Raw genomic sequence first — 20,447 nt, 5'->3', positions numbered from 1 at the left:
ATATTATAGAAAAAAATCAAACATTTGAGATTTTTTACTTTCAATAATTATTAAAACAAAATTTTATCATTTATTGAGCTCTTATTAGTGGCATTATGCTGAACACTTGCATGCTTTATTTCACTTTATCTATACAGCAAACCAATGGGGTAGTTCCATGATTCCCTTATTACATGTGAGGTTTAGAGGCATTAAAAACAACTTGATAAAACAAATAGCAAGCAGCAGATCTGAAATTTGGACCCAAGTATTCTAACAAAAGAGCCCCACTCTCTTAGTCTACAAAAATAAAAATCAGATAGCTACACATTTAGCAGGTAATTTTTAATGTGAAACTATATTGGATTTAATTCCCAAAAGACAATAAGCCTACAAGACACATCTGAACATAAATTAAGTTGCATTTATGAAACAATGTAAATGCATTCAGATGAAACCATTATTTATACAAAAAAATTTTTGCTTGAAAAAATTTTTGCTTGAAAGTCTATCAGCATTTTATGAAGTTTTGCAAATATTTGATAGAGGCATCATGTTTCTACCACCAAATTAAAATACAATGTAAAGTTATAAATTGAGAAATTCACTGGGTAACTCTGACAAAAAAAAAAGAAAAAAGAAAAAGTAACTACATAAAATAGTTCCACTAAGTCTTTATGCCTTTGCTTTAGTGTTCTAGATAATTCTCAAAACACAATTATGTAACTTTGGAATTAACTTCTTTTTCTTTTTCAAATTGTACCTACTTTCAAATGAGCACACATACCTCTCATCAAAATACTCTGCATATTAACATAAATATCATAGTTGAACAAATAAAGATAACCATTAGACATTTTCTCTGTGAAGTGTGTAATAACCTAACACTTCATAGTTTTCAAAGCAAATAGCTATGATTTTCCATTCTATAATATAACTGACCTGGTCTTGGGTAAATTTTCTAGCTTGCTATGTAGGAATTAGCTAAGATTTACACCTTCATAAAGCAGTATGTTGGCACTTAACTAACTTGACTGTTTTCCAGATTCAAGGGTGATTTATTTATCAGAGAAATACATGTCCTTTCTGGCCAATAGACTCCCTAAGAGAACCCAAACAATCAGATGGTCAACAGCCATTTTAATCAGATCAGATTGACCACTCAGCAATTCCATCCATTGTTGTTTTAAACTTCTGAACTTATAGAGCTAAGTTGCCTTTCACTGAGGTTGATTTGGTACAATTTGTTTTCATAGCAGGGTGAAATTTTTTTAAATTAAAGTTTTTTGTTTTTTTTCTTGAGTAAGCAGTTAACTGATTTTAAAGTGTTTTCTTCAGGGCTTGAGTTATTGCAAAATTATCTCCATCCTTATGCAGAAAGAAACTTAAATAATGCTACTAAGATATCTGGAAAATAGAGAGTGCAACATCAACAACAAAAGTATTTTGTAAATGTCCTCAGGCTGATTTTACTCTCTCTGGGTATGAATTGCCACTGTGGCAATCATTTGGTAATCTGTGTCAGTTATTAAAACAGGTAACAGAGGTAGTGAGTTCTTTCTCCTCTGAAGCTTTGTTTGAAGAAAGATGAGCCACAGGCTTTCTGAAATGGTTGTGGGTGTTAAGAGAAATTTAGTTACATAGTTCAATGTTACTCTTAATTCTTTCTTTCAGACACTCACTGGCCCATTTATATTTTACATTCATGACTCAAAAAATAAATTGTGAAATATTGCAAGAAATCAGTCACCAAAAAAGCTGCAAACTCTTGGCATTCTTCTCCTATAATATATAATCAGATTTGATAATATGGGGATGTATAACCTAACTAAATGTGACAGGTCATACTAAAATTAACGTACAACTTTACTAGCTTTAAAAATGTGTCAACCTTATGTATTTTTTTATTCTTATTAATAAATAAAATTGAGGCTTGTTTTTACATTTTCACTATAGACTCAATGTAATATATTTTAAATATTAAAGTGATATTTGTCAAAGCACTGTAATTTGAAAGCTGAATCAATAGACATAGAAGCAAGAAGCAAGTCAGATTTTTAACACATATCACATATTGTTAGCGTAACAAAAACACTTCCATCTCTGGTTTTTAATTTACTGGTAACAATTTTGGGGACCATTAAACAGTAATGACTTGTAGACAATGTCATAAGATTGATTTGAGGTTGATTAACATTTAAGCGTAAGAGGTTTTGAGTTAGTTTATTTTTGAAAGTCATTATCAGAATTTTATATGCAACCAGCATTTAACCCAAACTCAAAATCATTTTTAATCTTTGAACTTTGTGAACTTTGCTTATTATGAATAGGCAAATGCAACTAATAGCATTTGAAATATAGAGACATTATACAAACAAATACAGGATTTGTTTACATATGAAATTTTAATAGTTATTATGTGTTGTTTATTAGGAGTACCAAAACTTTGCATTGTGGCTAAGTTAACTCAAGTCAAATACTCAGTTGTCTTCTCCTGGTTTTGAGTAACAACATCTTGAACAACAGCTCGATTACAGTGCTTTATACGACATTATATTTTCTTTGTACATGGTGAACATTTTGAGGGTGAGATCTGTGTCAGCTATTAAGCTATTGTCTCTCAACTCCAAACCTACATTTCTATACCTTTGTGATGCTATGACTGTTACCCTGGAAATTACAGTTCTCTTTTCTTAGCTACTTTCTTAAGTTCTGTCAGGGAACTAGAGGAATATTGAAAAATAGAAGGAGAGGAGGAGGAACTCCTTCCTGTTTTGGTGGCTAGTCACACTAGGAAAGACCCTTGGCACTTGGTGCAGCCTCCAGCTGATTTGGGCACTGCTGGAGCTAGAGTTATAGCCTCATTGCATCGCTGAGAGGTGTCAGCAGCTGCAAAGCAGTCTCCTGTCAGAGTTCTGAGCTGCGACTCTGTGGCACTACTTTTTGGCATCAGCAGAAACTAGGCTACAGCCTCCCCTTAAAATTCTGTGTCAGCTCCATAGGGCCTCACCTTTTCTTTTGTTCATTCAGCCCCAGGAGTTACAGCTGCTTCTCACTATTCTTTGTTACCGCGCATTTCCCATTTTGCGCTTTTAGCTTCCCAACACTCATGTCTCAGCTCCCTAAAGTAAATTCTCTCTGTTGAAAACCTCATGTGGTTTCTATTTTGCTAATTGATACACAACACATATTTATTCTTAACGGATTTTTACAGTGCATAGAACCATGTTTGGAATGTAGAAGTTACTTAATAGTTGTTGAATAAATGTTTGTTTTTGTTCTTAAGAAAATGACATGAATACATACTAAAAAATCTCACTCTCTCTCTCTCCCCCTCCCTCCTTCCCTCCTCCCTCCTTTTTTCTTTTTTCCTGCCTTCCTTTTTTTTCCCCCTCCTTTTCTTTTATTATCTTACTTAAATACCAACAGCAACTGGAAAGGAAATAAAATCATCCCATATTTTACAGGCAAATATACTGAATCAGAGAAAATTAAAGTGACTCGCCCAAATGAGAAATCCACTAAATGTAAATGAAGGATTTGTATTATCTGGACCTAAAGTTCAAACAAGTTGTATTATATCACAGTGATAATATACTAACCAAATAATAATAGAGAAATATCATAATAGTAGGAGAAATTCCTTCTCTTCCATACCCTCTAGAAAATGCTATTTATTGTTCAAAACATCCTGCAGTTTTATTTTAATGCTTCAGGTTTCGTTATTAATTTCTGGTAAGAATTAATGTTCTTAATGTCCAATTTGACTTAAAAATTAGAAACCTAAATATTTTAATATAATTGAAATGGGTATGTGCTTCTGCTAAATTGGCTACTAAGGTCATAACACCATGTATTTTGAGATCATATATATATATATATATATATATATTTATTACTCCTTAGCTTGTCCTTGGTTTTACAAACAGAGAAAGGAAGAAGAGCTGTTTTGAAGTCTTTCCTATCTGTAAATAGTGAGTTGAATTGCAACCCAAAACTATGTCCTGCTATGGACATAGTTTTACTTCTATGTAAAAATGTTTTGTGAATAATTTTTAATTTTATAAACATTTCTTAAGCTATATAGCAATTAAACACATGTGATTTCTCTTTTAAATGTGGTTGCTAATATTTTAAATCTTTAATTGTATATTTACTATTGTATACCTCACTCAATAGAACTTTACAAAAATACTTACTATATACTCAAAATATTCCAGGCACTGGAATCTAGGGATGTGATAATAAAGACATAACCCTTCCCTTAAGGAGCTTACAATCTTTTGATCATATCGAACATTATTAAATTAAATAATGAGAAAAAATATGGGAAGAACATATAGAATCTTTATAAGAGAGAAAGCAAATGTAAATATCATGAACCAGGCCTGTGGTCATGGCCTAGACTTTGACTTAGAAAAAACAGCCACTGAAACATTTTCACTCATCATCAGAATGAGTCCTCCATGGGCCAACTGGTACGAAATTCTTGAGAATAGATAAGTGACCTAGCACAATAAAAATATGAACCTTTTACTAAGTGAATAAAGTGAAATCAATTAGGTAGATAGAAAGGATTTCTAAGCAAAGTTGGCTTAACTAATTCTCATGAGGTTAATATGTTTTGAGCAATTAAGTATCCAAGAGATCAGAACCCATTACTGGGATGGAAACTCTGAAAATGAGTTCCCATCCCAGTATGAACTAGACCTAAATTAAAACAATTCACAGAGCAAGCTATCTAGAAGTCTGGATTCCTTCTGTCTAAATCTGCCTCTAACCCGAAAGATCAGTGTCCCTTTATCCTGTTTCTTCTCCTTCTAGCTGGTACTATAACTGATACAAACTTCCTGACCTATTCTATATCCAATTCTAAGTACTGCCTAGCTTGATAAGTTGTCCAGTATGACTTACCATGTTTCCCCGAAAATAAGACCTAGCCAGACAATCAGCTCTTATGCGTCTTTTGTAGGAAAAATTAATATAAAACCTGGTATTATATTATATATTATATTATATTATATTATATATATTATATTTATTATATTATATTATATTATATTATATTATATTATATTATATTATATTATATTATATTATATTATATTATATTATATTATATTATATAAGACCCAGTCTTACAGTATAGTAAAATAAGACCGTGTCTCATATTAATTTTTGCTCCAAAAGACGATTTAGAGCTGATTGTCCGCCTAGGTCTTAATTTCAGGGAAACACGGTAAAACTATTTCTGTTATCCGACATATTTCATCAAAACCCAGTGTCGCAATTCTCAAAAGATGGAAAAAGTGGAGTGCGTTTCTGTTTTTAGTGTCATTCATTTGCAGGCAAAAATTTCTCATTTGTTTGATACAGTTTTTATTTGGAATTTATTTTTAGCCTAAGACTTCAAGAAAATTTTTCATGAAGAACATTTTGCACATTATGTCTTCTGCATCTGTGTATACTATTTTGTTGCTTTCACATACAAATGACAAGTAATTCTCTGTCACAATTTTTCCTTCACTATATAAGTGCTATTTCATTATATTATACCATTGAAGATGGCATGGGAGAAGTTGAAGGCAAATCCAATTTTGCTCTTTTTTGTGTATATAACTTTTAATTCCTCATATTATTATGAAACCTTTTCTCTTTATGTATAGAGTTTGAAAAGTCCACTGAGGTTTATTTGTTTGCTTTTTCAGTATGGATTTGTTTTCACTAAGTTTTCCTGAAACATGACTTAGCTCCACATTTTCATGCTATGGTTATTTATTTTCTTCATCAGTAATGTTTTCTTTTGTTATTTCTTAATTATCATTTCTTTTCTATTTATTCCTAATCTGTTCTCCAGGGCAGTCATCTTTCTCTCATTGTGAACATTACTTTATCCTTTTCATCTAAGTTCTTAAACTGTTTTTCTAGTGTATCTCCTAGTACTGTAATGTGATTTTCTGTTATTCAAACTTCTACCTAGTGCTGTTATTGTGATTTTTAATCCATACATCATTGTTTTTCTCTACTTGAAATTTTTCCTGACCTCAAAATATTTCATATTCATGATGTATATTTTATCCTCATTTATGCAACATGTTGTTGAATATTGTTGAGAACACAAATCTAATACATTCTTTTTAAAAGGGAAATTTAGTTCAAATGGATACTTTTCAATTTCCTAAAGTAGTTCTTTTCTTTCTGATACCCAAGACCTTTCCTAAGGTATTATGACTTTTCCCTGTGGTTGCACATCCTTGAAACAGTTTTAGTTACTCACCTGATATTTCCTGTATGTCTTTGATACAAATTGTACTGGAACTGGGTTCTCTAAGAGTTCAGTGACTCAGGTCACTTCATTAGTTTTTGTTAATAGAATCTTTGAGTTGTAAAAATTATTTATCTATATATTGAGTTGTTTTTGTTTGTTTTGTTTATTTTTAATATAACAGCCTGGTAGGGAGAGGGGTAGGGATTAGGAAGAAAGATGAAATGATATTTATTCAAGGTAAGAGATTTCATGTCTGTGATGTAGACATGGAACAAACATCAATTGAAAACCATCCACTTTCCATTCCTAGATTATAGAATTAGGACACATTTTGGCAGTTGGTGGTATAGGTACATTATAGAAAATATTATTCCTCCTAAAAGTGATCACATTATTGGATCACACATGACACTTCAGAAGTTAGATTTTGTTTGTTTACCTTTGCTTTCTACTTCACCTTGGAAGTGAGGTCATGCCTGTCAATATACTCTCATCTACCCAATGTTATGTGGTTGGGGCAGCAGTGAGGAAGCTAATGCCAAAGAGAGGAAATGGGGATTAATGTGACTAAGAATGAGCTTCTAGAGGAGTATAGAATTAAACAAAGCCAATGGTTGATGTTGAAAATCAAAATAATGAACAACATCAAATTCATTTCAGGGCTGACAGTAACTAGGAAGTCAGGGGGAGGTTGCCAGAACTGAGCATGGCCAAACAAAGTACATCAGGTTTGAGAGCCAGCAGTTAGAGGGGGAAGACTCGAAGGACTCCAGCAATGGTATTTTTATATTATTTTATGTAAACCAATCAGAAGAGGAGACAGAGTGAATCTGCTTGACTTTAATGACAAGGAGATGAATGGACACAGCTGAACACTAGATGCTAACATTTTGTCAGGTAGTTTGCTTTGAAAACCCACCATATTGGTATACCCAAAGCATGAGACAAATGGGGTCACAGTGTAAGCTTAAGTTTACAAATGCAGGCAAAAGTTTATTCTACAGATAAGGAAAAGCAAGCTGACTTGATTATTGTCTCTTCAAGAATAAAACATTATTAATAAAATATTAGTTAACTTCACTATTAATGTTTATTAGTTTCCATAATGTACCTGATAAATCCAACATTAATTATAATGACACTGAGACCTTAGTCCTCACACAGTCAGGAAATAAAAACTAAAATCCAAATTTACTTGACTATGTCAGTAGTATCTTTTTTCTAAGCAATAAATAAGTTGAGTTTTTATAAAATGTATGAAAAAGGTTTCTGTATAAAATAAGTTTTTTCACAGAACTTAAGAAATAAGAAAGCAAAATATAAATATTCTTGGTTTTGGTGTGGTTTTATTTACTCATTCAGAATGAGGTACAGCAATAATTACCATCATTATTATTCACGAGACTATATTCCAGTGTGACTTTAAAACCCTGTTGTAAATTCCTATATAAAGTAGGTTAAAGCATAAAATTTATTCATTTAAATCCATTCTACAGAATTTACTTTTCCAACTACAGAGAGTAGAGATTAATACCATGGGCCAAATTTTATAAGACATTGGCACAGAAGGAGGAAAACATTTTAAAAAGTGAACACCTGCAGTTGTTTGTTTAGGCAACAGTTGTAGCCCTCATGTTCAAAATAATTTTGCTTTATGAACATGATCTATGAATTTTGGAATAATGAAGTGTAGCAAAGGTCAAATATGTAAAAGATGGCCTGCAAGAAGTGATGATGCTTCAATAATCCTATTTTCCTCCCTCAACTTTAATTTCATTTTATTGAATTTAACAGTGTGAGGGTGAAAGGGTAACTGCATTCTTTCTACCAATGCCCATGTAGCTGCGATCCCCAGAGCAGGGCATCGCATTTAAGAACTACAGTAATTGTATTAGTAACGGAAGTGTATTGCCCTAGCCATCATCAGCTTCTCTTACACATTGTGAACATCAGCTAAAATTGTTCTGAACTAACCCTTTAACTCTTTTTGGCTTTGTATGTTATTATTATTATGTTTGCTATACTTTCCTAATGAACTAATTATTTTATTTTCTTCTTTATACCTCATCTTTTAAAATATGTATTTCAGGTGGTTTATAAGATGTGTAGTATTACAAGATAAAATGTAAGTGTGAATCAGAATAAAGGGAAGAGGAGAGAAAATATGAGATGAAGCTAAGGCTTAGTAGTCAAAATCTATGCTATATAAATTTTTCACAGATTGAACTGGGCAATTTTTTTAAGTCAAGTGAAATTAAAAAATGGAACAGTTTCATAAGTGTTCCTCATAATTCAGAGTTATCATACAGAGAGAAGAAAAAAAAATATTTCAAGTCTTAAGTTTATCTTGAAAATTCCTAGAAATTTTGTTTTCTGCTTCATAATATATACAGTTTTGTTTTAGCTTTTGAAATTTTTCAAATTATTATCCATGGGGAAAATAAACTATAGTTCCCATATTATCTATGATTTTGGCTGTCTCTGCTACATTAAGACATACTTTACTTTTATAAAAAACAACATATGGTCCAAAATATTCATAAAATAAAAAATAAACTAGTTGCACAAGAGGTGTACTATTTTTTTCAGTCAGGAAACCCAGGATAAGTTTACTTGTGAGTTTTCTTTTTTTCAAAAAAAAAAAAACTGCATATCAAAAAAGACTTTCCAAATATACCTATGCTGGAAATGCAAGATATTATAATCTGCATCAACTATCGTAGTATTATTAGTTTATATAACCCTTATGCTGTTTGGTATAATACTGATTGCTATGCATAGAGCAAATTCCAAGAATAGATCAATAGTTTGCAAATTATTTTATGTGGCTGCTGAAAGATTATGCCACCAAGAAGATTATTGATATATATATATATATATATATATATATATATATATATATATATATATATATCAATCACACTAACTAACAGACAAATAGTGGGAAGTCTACCTGATCCTGCTACAGAATATTACAAAGTAACCAATAGGGAACTTAAGTAGCAATTGGGATGAACCAAATCTTCATGGCATGGTTTTGAATAGAATGCATATGTGTGTGTGTATCAGTTTGGGTCATTATATTGTATTGCTAATGAAACCAAAATATTAGATCCACTCCTTATATAGAACTGCTTCATACAGAAACAATTTAATATCTGCAGGCAATTCCTCTATATTATAGCACTCTCATTTGTCCATCAAATGTGTGCATTTTCAGTGCAACTAGATCAGAATGTTTGTATCTCTCAATAGAAACACATCACTACTAGAAAAAGAAAATACTGTTGTTATATAAGAATGATTGTGTTCATAATGATTATTTTCATAATAAAAATGACAGTTCTGTGATTATATTGTAATCAATAATAAAAATAAATTAATAATAACGAAGGCAGTCATCATGAAATCGTTCATTACCTGTGGCAAATAATCGTTAAATCATTTATTACTTACGGCAAATATGTTTTACATGATATTTAGATACATACTTATGTTTAGAAAGGAGAAATATTCCTTTTTTTAAAGTTTGAATGAGTAATTAACAAAAAAAATAAGTTAGAATAAATTATTCATTGGAGGCATTATTTATAGTACTTATAGAGTGTTACCAAAATAAATCACTTCCTGGAAATCCTTGACTGCATTGTTTGTAGAGAAAGCTCATGAATACATTTATGATGTTTATTTCAGTGTGGGATGCAAAAATACTTGAACTTACGATACTCAGTTGTGCAACCTGTGACCACATTTTCAAATTAACAATACAATAAATGTCATGTCCACAGTTTGGTTAGAGGGATTCACAGGAGGCCCTGGCCCTATATCTCAATCACTGTCATTATTGATTGATTTGTTAATTTTTAAGATCTTTAAGTCATCCAGAATATATTAAAAGACTCATAAGTGTATTAAAATGCAACGTCCTACTGAAGTGAAAATACTTTCCCCTCCATTTACTTAATCTATTTTATTTTTCTGCCTAACATTTCTTGCCACCTCACGTTAAGTTATGTTTTGTTTATTATCTTTTGTATTACTTAAAAAAAAGTATAGGAATGTAACATGTCTTGTACACTGCTGTATTCCTAGCACTTAGAACACTATATAGCACATAGTATGTGTTTATTATATATATTTTTATTGAATAAATGCTTAGTAGAGTTGGGTATACCTCTAAAGCATAGTTTGAAGCTAACTTTAGAGGCGTAAGTTTATCAAAACTCTAAACCTTTTCCGTGACCCTTGGTTAGTAAGTGTGATGATAAATATATTTGTAACACATTGGAAAAATATTTATATATGAACTCTGCCTGTCAAAGAAATGAAAATGCTCACTTGTAGGTCATCAATGGCTTTAAAATCACCAATGTTCTTTGCAATTTATTCATATCTTCACGTGTCCTATTAAACCAACTCTCTTTCAGGATATTTTATGTCTTGGTCTCCCATATTGTTTTTTCTCCTTTCTTCCACCCAGTAAGTTTGAATGCATCCATTGATTCTGTACACCATCTTCTTTTGCTACTCTTTTCATAACTCTTTTCAACACCTGTGCAGATGACTCCTAAATTATATCTATAATTCCAAACTCCCATCTACCTGTTGTACACACACGTTATTTTCTCATCTACTTTTTAGACTCAGCCTGTTTAGAACTAATACAGTCACCTTCCTCTTTAAACACTTACCATCTCTTCCTCTGTCAAACCTATTTCTATTTCTCCAGTCTCCAGATCAAAACTTTGGAGTAAAACTTTGGAGTAATACTACCTCCGTGCTTATAGACTATAGCTTCAGTTTGATTGGGTCTTCATCGTGTCCCTTCTTCTGTGCCACATTTGGCCCTTCCTGTCACCATCCTGAATCAGGAGCCATTTTTTTCAGATTTTGACTTTTTCATTGTCTGCCAGTTGGCTTCTCTGTCCCAAATCTCACTATCTTTGAAATTAAGAAATTAAGCTCATTTTCATATATGAGGATTATTCGCACATCATTCCTCCCTCATCCTAATGTAGTCAAGTTTTCCTAAAATTTGCCCCAGTCAGCCTTTCCCAGGTGTACATTCTATGACTCCCATATGATCCAGAAAATGTTCCAGCTGCCCTTCAACCATGCCATTTCCTACCCCATAACTTCATATTCATTCATAACATTTGTTTTTCTCTTGGCATGCCAATTGACATGCTACCCATTCTTTGAGACTATAATCTACTATCAACACTTCTGATACCAAATGTGTTGGTTTCTCACATCAAGAAATTCTCCAGTTCTCTGCAGATACCAAGTGGGTATCCTACAATTTAATTCAATTATGATGCTAACTACCTGGAGTTGGCACAGACACCACAGGTTAAGAAAAGGCTTAGTTCCATAGCTGCTTTCACTTCAGGTGCCATCCTCAAATCCCAGGTTGTCACCTGTACTGGTGACCAACCAGCCATACATTGGTGTTTTCCACAACCCCCTTCACAGGTCTGATGATATGCTATAACAGTTCACAGAACCCAGGGATACACTTTACTTACATTCACTAGTTTATTATAAAGGATACAAATGAACAACCAGATGAAGGGGTACATAAGTCAAGGTCCAGAAGGGCCCAGAGCATAAGAACATCATCTGTCCTTGTGGAATTTAGGTGCAGCACTCTCCCAGTGTGTGGAGGAGTTCACCAATTCAGAAGCTCTCTGAACTAAGCAGTTTAAGGAGTATTTAAGGAAGTCTCATTACGTAGGCATAATTGATTAATCATTGGCAATTGGTGATTAACTCAATCTCTAATCCTTCTCTACTCCCCAAAGGTCAGGAGAGGGGGCTGAAAGTTCCAACCCTCTCATCATGTCTGGGTCTTTTTGGTGACCTATCCCCATCCTGAAGCTACGCAGAGGCCTCCAGCCACCAGTCATCTCATTAGCATACAAAAGGATGCTCTCATCATTCCAGAGATTCTAAGGGTCTCAGAAGCTCCTGTGTCAGGAGCCAGGGACTAAGGCCAAATATTAGAACAAAAGATGCCCCTATCACCCCTATCACTCAAGAAATTCCAAAGGTTTTTAAAGCTTTTGTGCCAGAAACCAGGGATGAAGACCCAATATATATTTCTAATTATATCACCCTATCACAGAGAATCATTCAAATATCCCCTTTTCAATGATGCCCTCTATGATTTTCCAAACTCAACATATTTATGATATTCTCTAAACCCCTTCAGCACCTTGAAGTAATTTTCTTACAGCACATTTCACATATGCTTTAGAATAGTTGTTATTTGTTTGTATCTTGCCTCTCCTACTGAAATACAAGCTATCAAATGACTGTATATGGTGCATTATATATTACAGTAATCCCCAATGTCCTTCATGAAATTATCAACAGATATTAGTCAAATGAATGATTGATACAATGTACTTATTGAGTTGCTGAAAACATAGCTCATAACAGGCAAAAAAATAAAAAGTAGATCTGTGAAGACAAAAAAGAAAAGAAGAGAGAAAACGTCAGATAATGGAGATTATCTGAACCTGAACAAGTCACTTTTCCATTCGGAATGCAAGTTATTTTCCTGTAAAGGAAAAGGTTGGCAGAGATGATCTCTGAGGGTGTTCCTAGCTCTAACGTTCTATAATTTCACGATTCACTAGAGACTATCATAACTCAATGCAAGCAGCAGGACATGCCTCCAGCTCCTGGATGCACTGTCCACTTTTTTCAGTCCTCTCCAGCTATGCTCCTATAGACAGAAAGTCAAAGTGATAAAGTGGTTTAATTCAGCATGCAAATTAGCGCAGCTCAGAGCCTAAAAGAAATCATGCTGTGGGCAGGTAAAGAAAATTGGAAAGATGATCCACAGCTTTGCATTGTGTTGGTTTGGAGTAAATAATTTTCTCATATATTAGCTATATAATCTCTATTAGTTGAAATAAAGAAAAATAGGCAGTTTAAGTTATTTTAATATGTATGTGTATATTATATAAACAAATGCATTCATATGTCCTCATTGTGATTTTATTGTTCATTATATGCTTTTATAAGTAACTAACAGTTTTGGGTCTCAGTTTTCACATACACATTTACAATAATTGACATCTGTCATTTTGTATAAAAGCTTAGTTTCATTACATTCAAGGAAATTGCTGAGTTGGTGGGGGTAGTGATTTGTTGTTATTCTATTCCAATAAGTAGCCAATTAATCATCATTCAAAGCATAACAGGACTCCTTAGTCATTAGGCTGTAACAAATCCCCAAACTGTCTTGAGTTTCTTACAAAGGCATTTGAAAATTTTAATGCTAGGTACATTAAAATATCACAAAACAAAGCACAATGAGCTTTACCATTTCATTCTAGCAGCTCTTACTTTCATTTATTTACATTTCCTTGTAGACACACATATTTGGAACACTTTTTTTTCCTACTTTAGGTTTGTATTTTCCCATGTCCAAAAAGATCACATCTCACTATTCACTCAGTTGTGTGAGTCAGATATCTAGATTTATCCTTGACTCGTTTTCTCTTAATTCATACTTGCAATAAATTGCCATATCTTGCCAACTGCACTTTGTAAACACCTCCTGAATTCATCTACAGATCTCTTCCTTCTGCTTTTATTCTAGTTTAGGTTGACATCACTTCTTGTCTGATGAGCAGTGCTTACCAAGTCTATTGATCGCTAGTTTATGTCAGTAAAAATATTAAGTAACTACTTCCAAAATCTGAATGTTTATTTTGTTTCTAAATCATGCAGGTATCTTTATATTCTATTTTTTAAAATTAGAATACATAAAACAGAAAGGACACAGATAAGTTAAAAATAAATAGTTAAAATACTCTTTCTGCACAGTTGGCATGGATCTTGTTTTTCCCCCGAGGAACGTGTGCCTCACTTGAGGAACCAATAGCCTAGAGTCCTACAACAGTCAACTGCCTGGTTAAATAGCTTTGGATCTTATCCTCCTCATTCAATGACCTCTCTAAAATGTAAGTATGTTCATATCCTCTCGCCTTTAAAACATTTCTGTGTCTTCCTTTTTCCCTTAGGAGGACATACAAAGTCCTTAAGATGCTTTATGAGGCCCTTTTGTGAGCTGGTTCCTCACTTCTTATTTCTCCAGCTTCATCTCTTACTATTCCCGCCCTGTTCTTCCCCCTCATCCCCATAAGCATGCACTTGTCCATGCTGAACAATTTTCAGATCCTCTAACAGGCGGCCATGCTTTTTTCTCCTCACTAAGACTTTGCATACCCATTTAATTTTGCTTAGGACATTTTCTCCCACCCTCTTCATCTAGGTAAATACTACTCATCCTTGATATATCATTGTAGATCTCATGCCATCTGGATTGAATGAGATTAGCTACACTGGCATATGAAACTCATTTTTATCTTGATCCATGCTACTGAATTTTAATTGTCAGTTTGTCTTTCTCGTTGGCTCAGTGATTATTATGCTTTGAGGCAATAGGAATCACCTAGAAAACGTGCTCAAGTGCAATTTTTTCAACTTCATCCCAAGATAATTTGATTTCATGGGTTTAGGATAGACTCAGAATGTGAATTTTAAAAGGTCCTGAGAGATTCTTATGTAGGTGTTTGCTCTGGAAGAGATGTTTATTTAACCTTACATCTTCAGCATCGTTCAGGAGTGTTGGCTCATAATAGGTGCTCAGTAAATATTTGTTGAATAAGTAAATGAGAGAAATCTGGATAATAAGAAAAATAACTTATGTCTAGCTAGAGCTAATGGTCAAAGCAAGAACATGGATGTGTGGAATCTCAGTGTTTGCTGGGAAAACTTCAAAAACAATTCCTACCCCCAACCGCCAAAATACAAGTCAAAATTCAGTGCCAGAGAACAGCATACTTAGAATACCTTCAGGTTAGTTCATTCATTATATCTGTGCAGTAACCAATGGGGACGTTTCTGGCAGGTATAAAGTATTTTCCCTATGGGTTTTGATAAAGGACAGCACAATTGGTTGGGTTAGAGTTCGTGGCTGGGTAGCAGAGAGAGAGAGGAAACATTGAGGCCAAGATATAGAGGGGCTTGTTGCTAGATTAAAGGGCTTGGAGTGTATTCTAAGGATCCCATCCTACTCCCTGAGGAATACTGAGTTAACTCAGAACAATGATTGGTCGTGGAATATTAACAGACACCAAACCTTCAGTAGCTGGAGACCACTTTCACTTGGCTGCCTGCCTCGTGGAGAGCCCTGTGCTTCACACTCCGATGCTCCATCCCACCTACCTTCACGTCTTGGATACAAAGGTCCAGTTACTGCAGACCAAGTCATGCCGCTACTTCAGACCAAAAGAAGAGAGAGGCCTGACTCCTCAGCTAAATTGGTGCCTAATTGTTGCAAGTCTCCATTGAATTCTGTGAGGCCCCAGAGGCCACTCTCTTGAAGGACATGAAATATTCTCTCCTTCAGTCGCCTTTCATCTCCCATAAACTCATCCTGACAACATACTTATCTGCATTTTCCTGAACCCAGACTCACTCTTCTCCCATCCTTCATAAGGTGCTTATTTGTTTGTCTTTACTTTTTTTCCCCCTTAGTGCTTGTCCTTCTTCATCAAACTTGCCTCTTTTTTTTTTTTTTTTCTCTTCTCTTTGGGAATCATAGTCCTGCACTTTCTGCTGTCCAAATTTAGAACATTTGTTTCATATATTCTAATAACTTTCCAGGTCCTTAATAACTTTCCAGGCCCTTAACTATAGACTGTATAACACCCTCATAAAAGGAAATAGAACTCAGAATTCAACCCTATACTTTTTTTATTCCTTTATTTATTTAATCATCTAAACAATTAAATGAGCTAGATTTTCTCAACTCCCTTTTACTACGAAGGAAAACCAGGCTATGAAGTCACATAACTTGGATAAAGAGAATTGTTAAGAAGCCAGAATTTGAAACCATATGCTATACTGAAGATATTTATTTAAATATTTAGTGATTCATTATTTATTATGTTAATAATTTCACAGCATAGAGGGTGTAAGACACTATAGAAGGCAATATATATTTTCAGTCCTTTAAATATAAGATTAAGAGCAGAAAGTATCTTTTAAATAATTATGTTTTCTTAATTATACCAATTTTTAGTGAAAATGTATTCAAATTCTTCAGTCTCCAACCTATAGGTACTATCAATTAGCATCTAGTTCCAAATTAAAGAGATTTTACAATGATTCATAAGTTTAATCATGGTTTTCATTTATGTCTTCTTACCTGTCATAAGGTATTTGATTTTGATCCCCTAACCATAATTGATAAAGCTAGAATACACGAATGCATTTCTTGAAAAACATAATATTCAATAATTGAGATAAATTCTTCAGCGCCTGTGTCTTGAAGGTTTTATCATTATGCAAGTAAACATAAAAAGCAATACTTATTTCTGGAAATAAGGTTCCATTCTGGTTATAGACTACTATGACACTATTCCTTCTTCAGATTTTTAATGTTAACTCAGTGGAGGTGTGTTAATTTAATATTCCTGATCATTTGTGTACATGATGGATTAAAGAAAGAATTTTCTTCCTCCAATGCATAATAGAATTCCTTAAGTAGAAATTTGTTTATTTTACTTAATCATTATATATTTCTTGGCTTCACATCCTCAAATATACTTTAATATCTGCCCCAACCCAAATGAAATCCAAGTCTAATGTGACAATAATAGATTATAGTATGTGTCATTACATTTACCAATCAGAAATAACAAGTGCATAACTTTGATGTGTCATATTACAATAAATGCAGATAAGATTTGAAAACTATAAAATACTCAAGAGAAAAATAAAATTCTGATGCTGTCAGACCTTAGCATACACATATGGAGACTAATCAAAAAAACACTAAACAAAGTACATACCTAAAGAATCTATGTTTATTCCAGAATTTTCTATTGCAGTATACTATTATTTTCACATATATAAATAAATCCATATATAATTCTGATCTATAATAAATTCATAGATGACATCCTTCACACAGTTAATATTTTATTTTGTTTTTGTAATTTACAAGTTAAAAATGATGAGACGATGATGATGATGATGATGATGATAATTGGCAATGCCGATATTAACAATAATACTCACCATTTATTAAATAGAAGCTGTGCTCTAGACCCTGAGTTTAGTACTTAAGTTTTCTTTTATTAACGTCAAGCTTTGCATGTCTCAGAAGTGCTGCATGTTAAAACTACTTATGGGATTTTGTTTTAATACTAATGTCTAGATCTCACCCGCTGAAGATTCTGACTCAATGGAATGAGATCTGGTTATCATAACTTATTTAAGTGTTTCTGTCATCACAAATGGTTATAATATAGAACAAGTGATAAGACTTTCTACTCTGAATCATGCTGCTTCCAAATAGGATTGTAGTGGATGTATAGGGATAGTAGGGTTTTTTTTTTGGGGGGGGTTGCAATATTTATGGTTTGCAATATTTGTGATTTGAATGTGGTGGATTCTGATAGATAGTATGCAGATATGCTTTACTCTCGATAGTTATTTTAAATTGTATTGTTTTAATAAAAATTATGTTTAATATTCATAAAATCATAGTTCACACTGTGAAAAAAATAATTATTAAAAATATAAGGATGTCGAGGTTAAATTTGGGCATGCATTAAAAATTAAAAGTAAAGGAGTAAAGCACAGAAAACTAGGGTGTACTTAAACTATGAACTATCAAAGGCCAAGAGTTATGGAAAACTGAAAAGGAATACAATTATTTGTGCATTTTATATCAAAGAATAGTAATTTGAGAAGGAAAATCAGGCCTCTTTTCAAATAGCAATACCTGCAATACTTGTGTTCTTAAAAAACATTTTCAATTAGCTTTGTCATAGAGACATAACCTTTTAAATTTACTGCACAGATTTAATACTCATGAGGAAAATAAAAGGAAATAATCATGCATGCTGCATGATACACTTTTCAAAGACAAACTACTGCAAGGAGAAACTAACAATCACTCTGCAGGGAACAACTACTGAATTCCATAATACTAGGATGTCATCATCTTCAAATAATGTACATTTAACCATGAAGCACAACAATAACCAGCTACTTCCAAACCATTAATCCAAGTAACATTTAATTTTATGTAAATGTCCCTATCAAGATAAGATAATGAAAATGAACATTAGTTGCCTTAATAACCCAGAGCTACTTCACAAGCACGTATTATTTCAAGCCTGTTACTGAACTCATCCTCGTCCTCATTAATAAACACTGACTTATAATTTTATGTAGCATTTATAATACAAAATTTTCAAAATATGCCAATACCAGGATCTGTCTAATATTGTTTGCATAAGTCTTGAATTGTGTGACTGACTGTTGACTGGTAGTGTAAATACAGGGCTCTGATAATGACCCTTTCAAATTTTAATAAAAATATCCAATCAAATGGAAAAAATGTACGATTTCTCTAAATATATGAGTTGGAAACTCAGGTCTCTCCTGAATGTCTTTTTGAGCAGGAAAACCAAAGTTGGCATTCATTAGCATTTTAATGGAATTGAAACCAAAGAAGTGGAGTTATGAATTGGTTTAGAGATGTCAAGTAAGATATGTACCCACTGGATTTAGTAACAATGTTAGGAGAGACATTGCAAACAGTTTAGTACAGTGGTGGGGCAAAAGACAGGAGGGTCTTCCAGTGGTGAATCCTAGCTGTGAAGGAAAGAGAGCTCATTCTGCAGGGGCAATAGGATGTGGGATCAGGGGAACAAATTTATTTTTAATTTGCTTGCTTTTGAGGACAAAAGACACTCGAACATGTGTAGATGCTAAAGTATAGAGAGGAAGCTGAAGCCAAAGAAAAGAGGGTTGTCCGATGGAAGTCTCCGAGGAAATATAAAGAGATTAGAATCCAGGGCATAGGCATACCGATTGTCATTACATACGAGGAAGGACAAAATAGCTATGACTGCTTATAGGCTGGATAGCATAATCTCAAAATATTTCAAATAAAAAATTTTGGAAGTACCAAGAAAATTGATAGAAACCTTACAGTAGTAGAAGATTGTAAAATATTTCTAACAATTTTGTAGCAATCAAATAGGTGAAATAAATAAATACACAGAAAATCTGAAAAACAGAATTAATAGATGTTGCCTAAGGAGAGATGATTGAATTCTCTTCTGTTACTCTTAACCGAGTTCACAAAGTATAGTATTGCTAGTGTTTTCTTAAAGTGGAGCTATCTGATTCCTCTAATGTTTTTAGGAAGGATAGAGGGATAACATAAACCTTCTTGATCTAGTTTCTCACTTAGATGACCTCATCTATTTTCATGGCTTTAAGCCCTACCTGTACTAGTATAACAATAGCCTCATATTTTTATCTCTAACTCCGACCTCTTTTCTGAGCTTTAGGCATTATCTACAAATAAGTTCTGGACATTTAGATATCTCTTAAGAATGTCATTTTAGTATGGCTTCCATGAAGTGTTGGTCTGTTTCCCCAGATCCTGTTCCTCCACTACCCTTTTTCTTTTTCATTATAAACTCCAGATTCTACGTTAGTATATAAATCACAAACTTGGAAAACATTTTTTGATCTTTTCTCTCCTCTTTTCCTATTAAACTTATCACCGAGTCCTGATGATTCTACTTTAAATATACATGTATCAAAGCTTCATGGTAGCTTCTATGTATCAAGCCACTTTCACCCTCAGCTGGATTACTATAATTTCATCCTGTTCCTAGGTTACATTTTGCCACCCTCTAATCCATTCATTCTCCGCTTAGAAGACTGAGGGAGCTTTTGATGATGCAAATGTCTGCCTGCCCCACTGAAAAAAGCTCCACAAACGTAATACCTTTCTATTGCATTTAAAATAAAATCCAAATGACTTAACATTTCATAGAGGTCCTGTGTATGGCTCCAAAGTTATATTACACTACTGTTATCACCTACTCTACTTACTTCTCACACTAGCCTTTAGGTCCTGGGAGGGCAGGGTTTCTGTTTGTTTTATCCCTGTTATAAGCATGCAGTGTCTAACAGTGTATGGCACATAGCAATAATGATAAATATTGAGTCCTTGACTAAGCTAATGGGTAGGTTGCTCTTAGGATAAAATCGCTTACGAGCAGCTGGAAAGGGAAGTCACCTGCAAGGCCCTGTCGTGAAAGGGTCCATCTACCGGCCTCAGGCATTAGGGCAAAGGATCTGG

The sequence above is a fragment of the Rhinolophus sinicus genome, linkage group LG02 (assembly GCF_036562045.2).
Source record: "Rhinolophus sinicus isolate RSC01 linkage group LG02, ASM3656204v1, whole genome shotgun sequence".
NCBI lineage: Eukaryota > Metazoa > Chordata > Mammalia > Chiroptera > Rhinolophidae > Rhinolophus > Rhinolophus sinicus.
Note: the sequence above shows the minus strand (reverse complement) of the source record.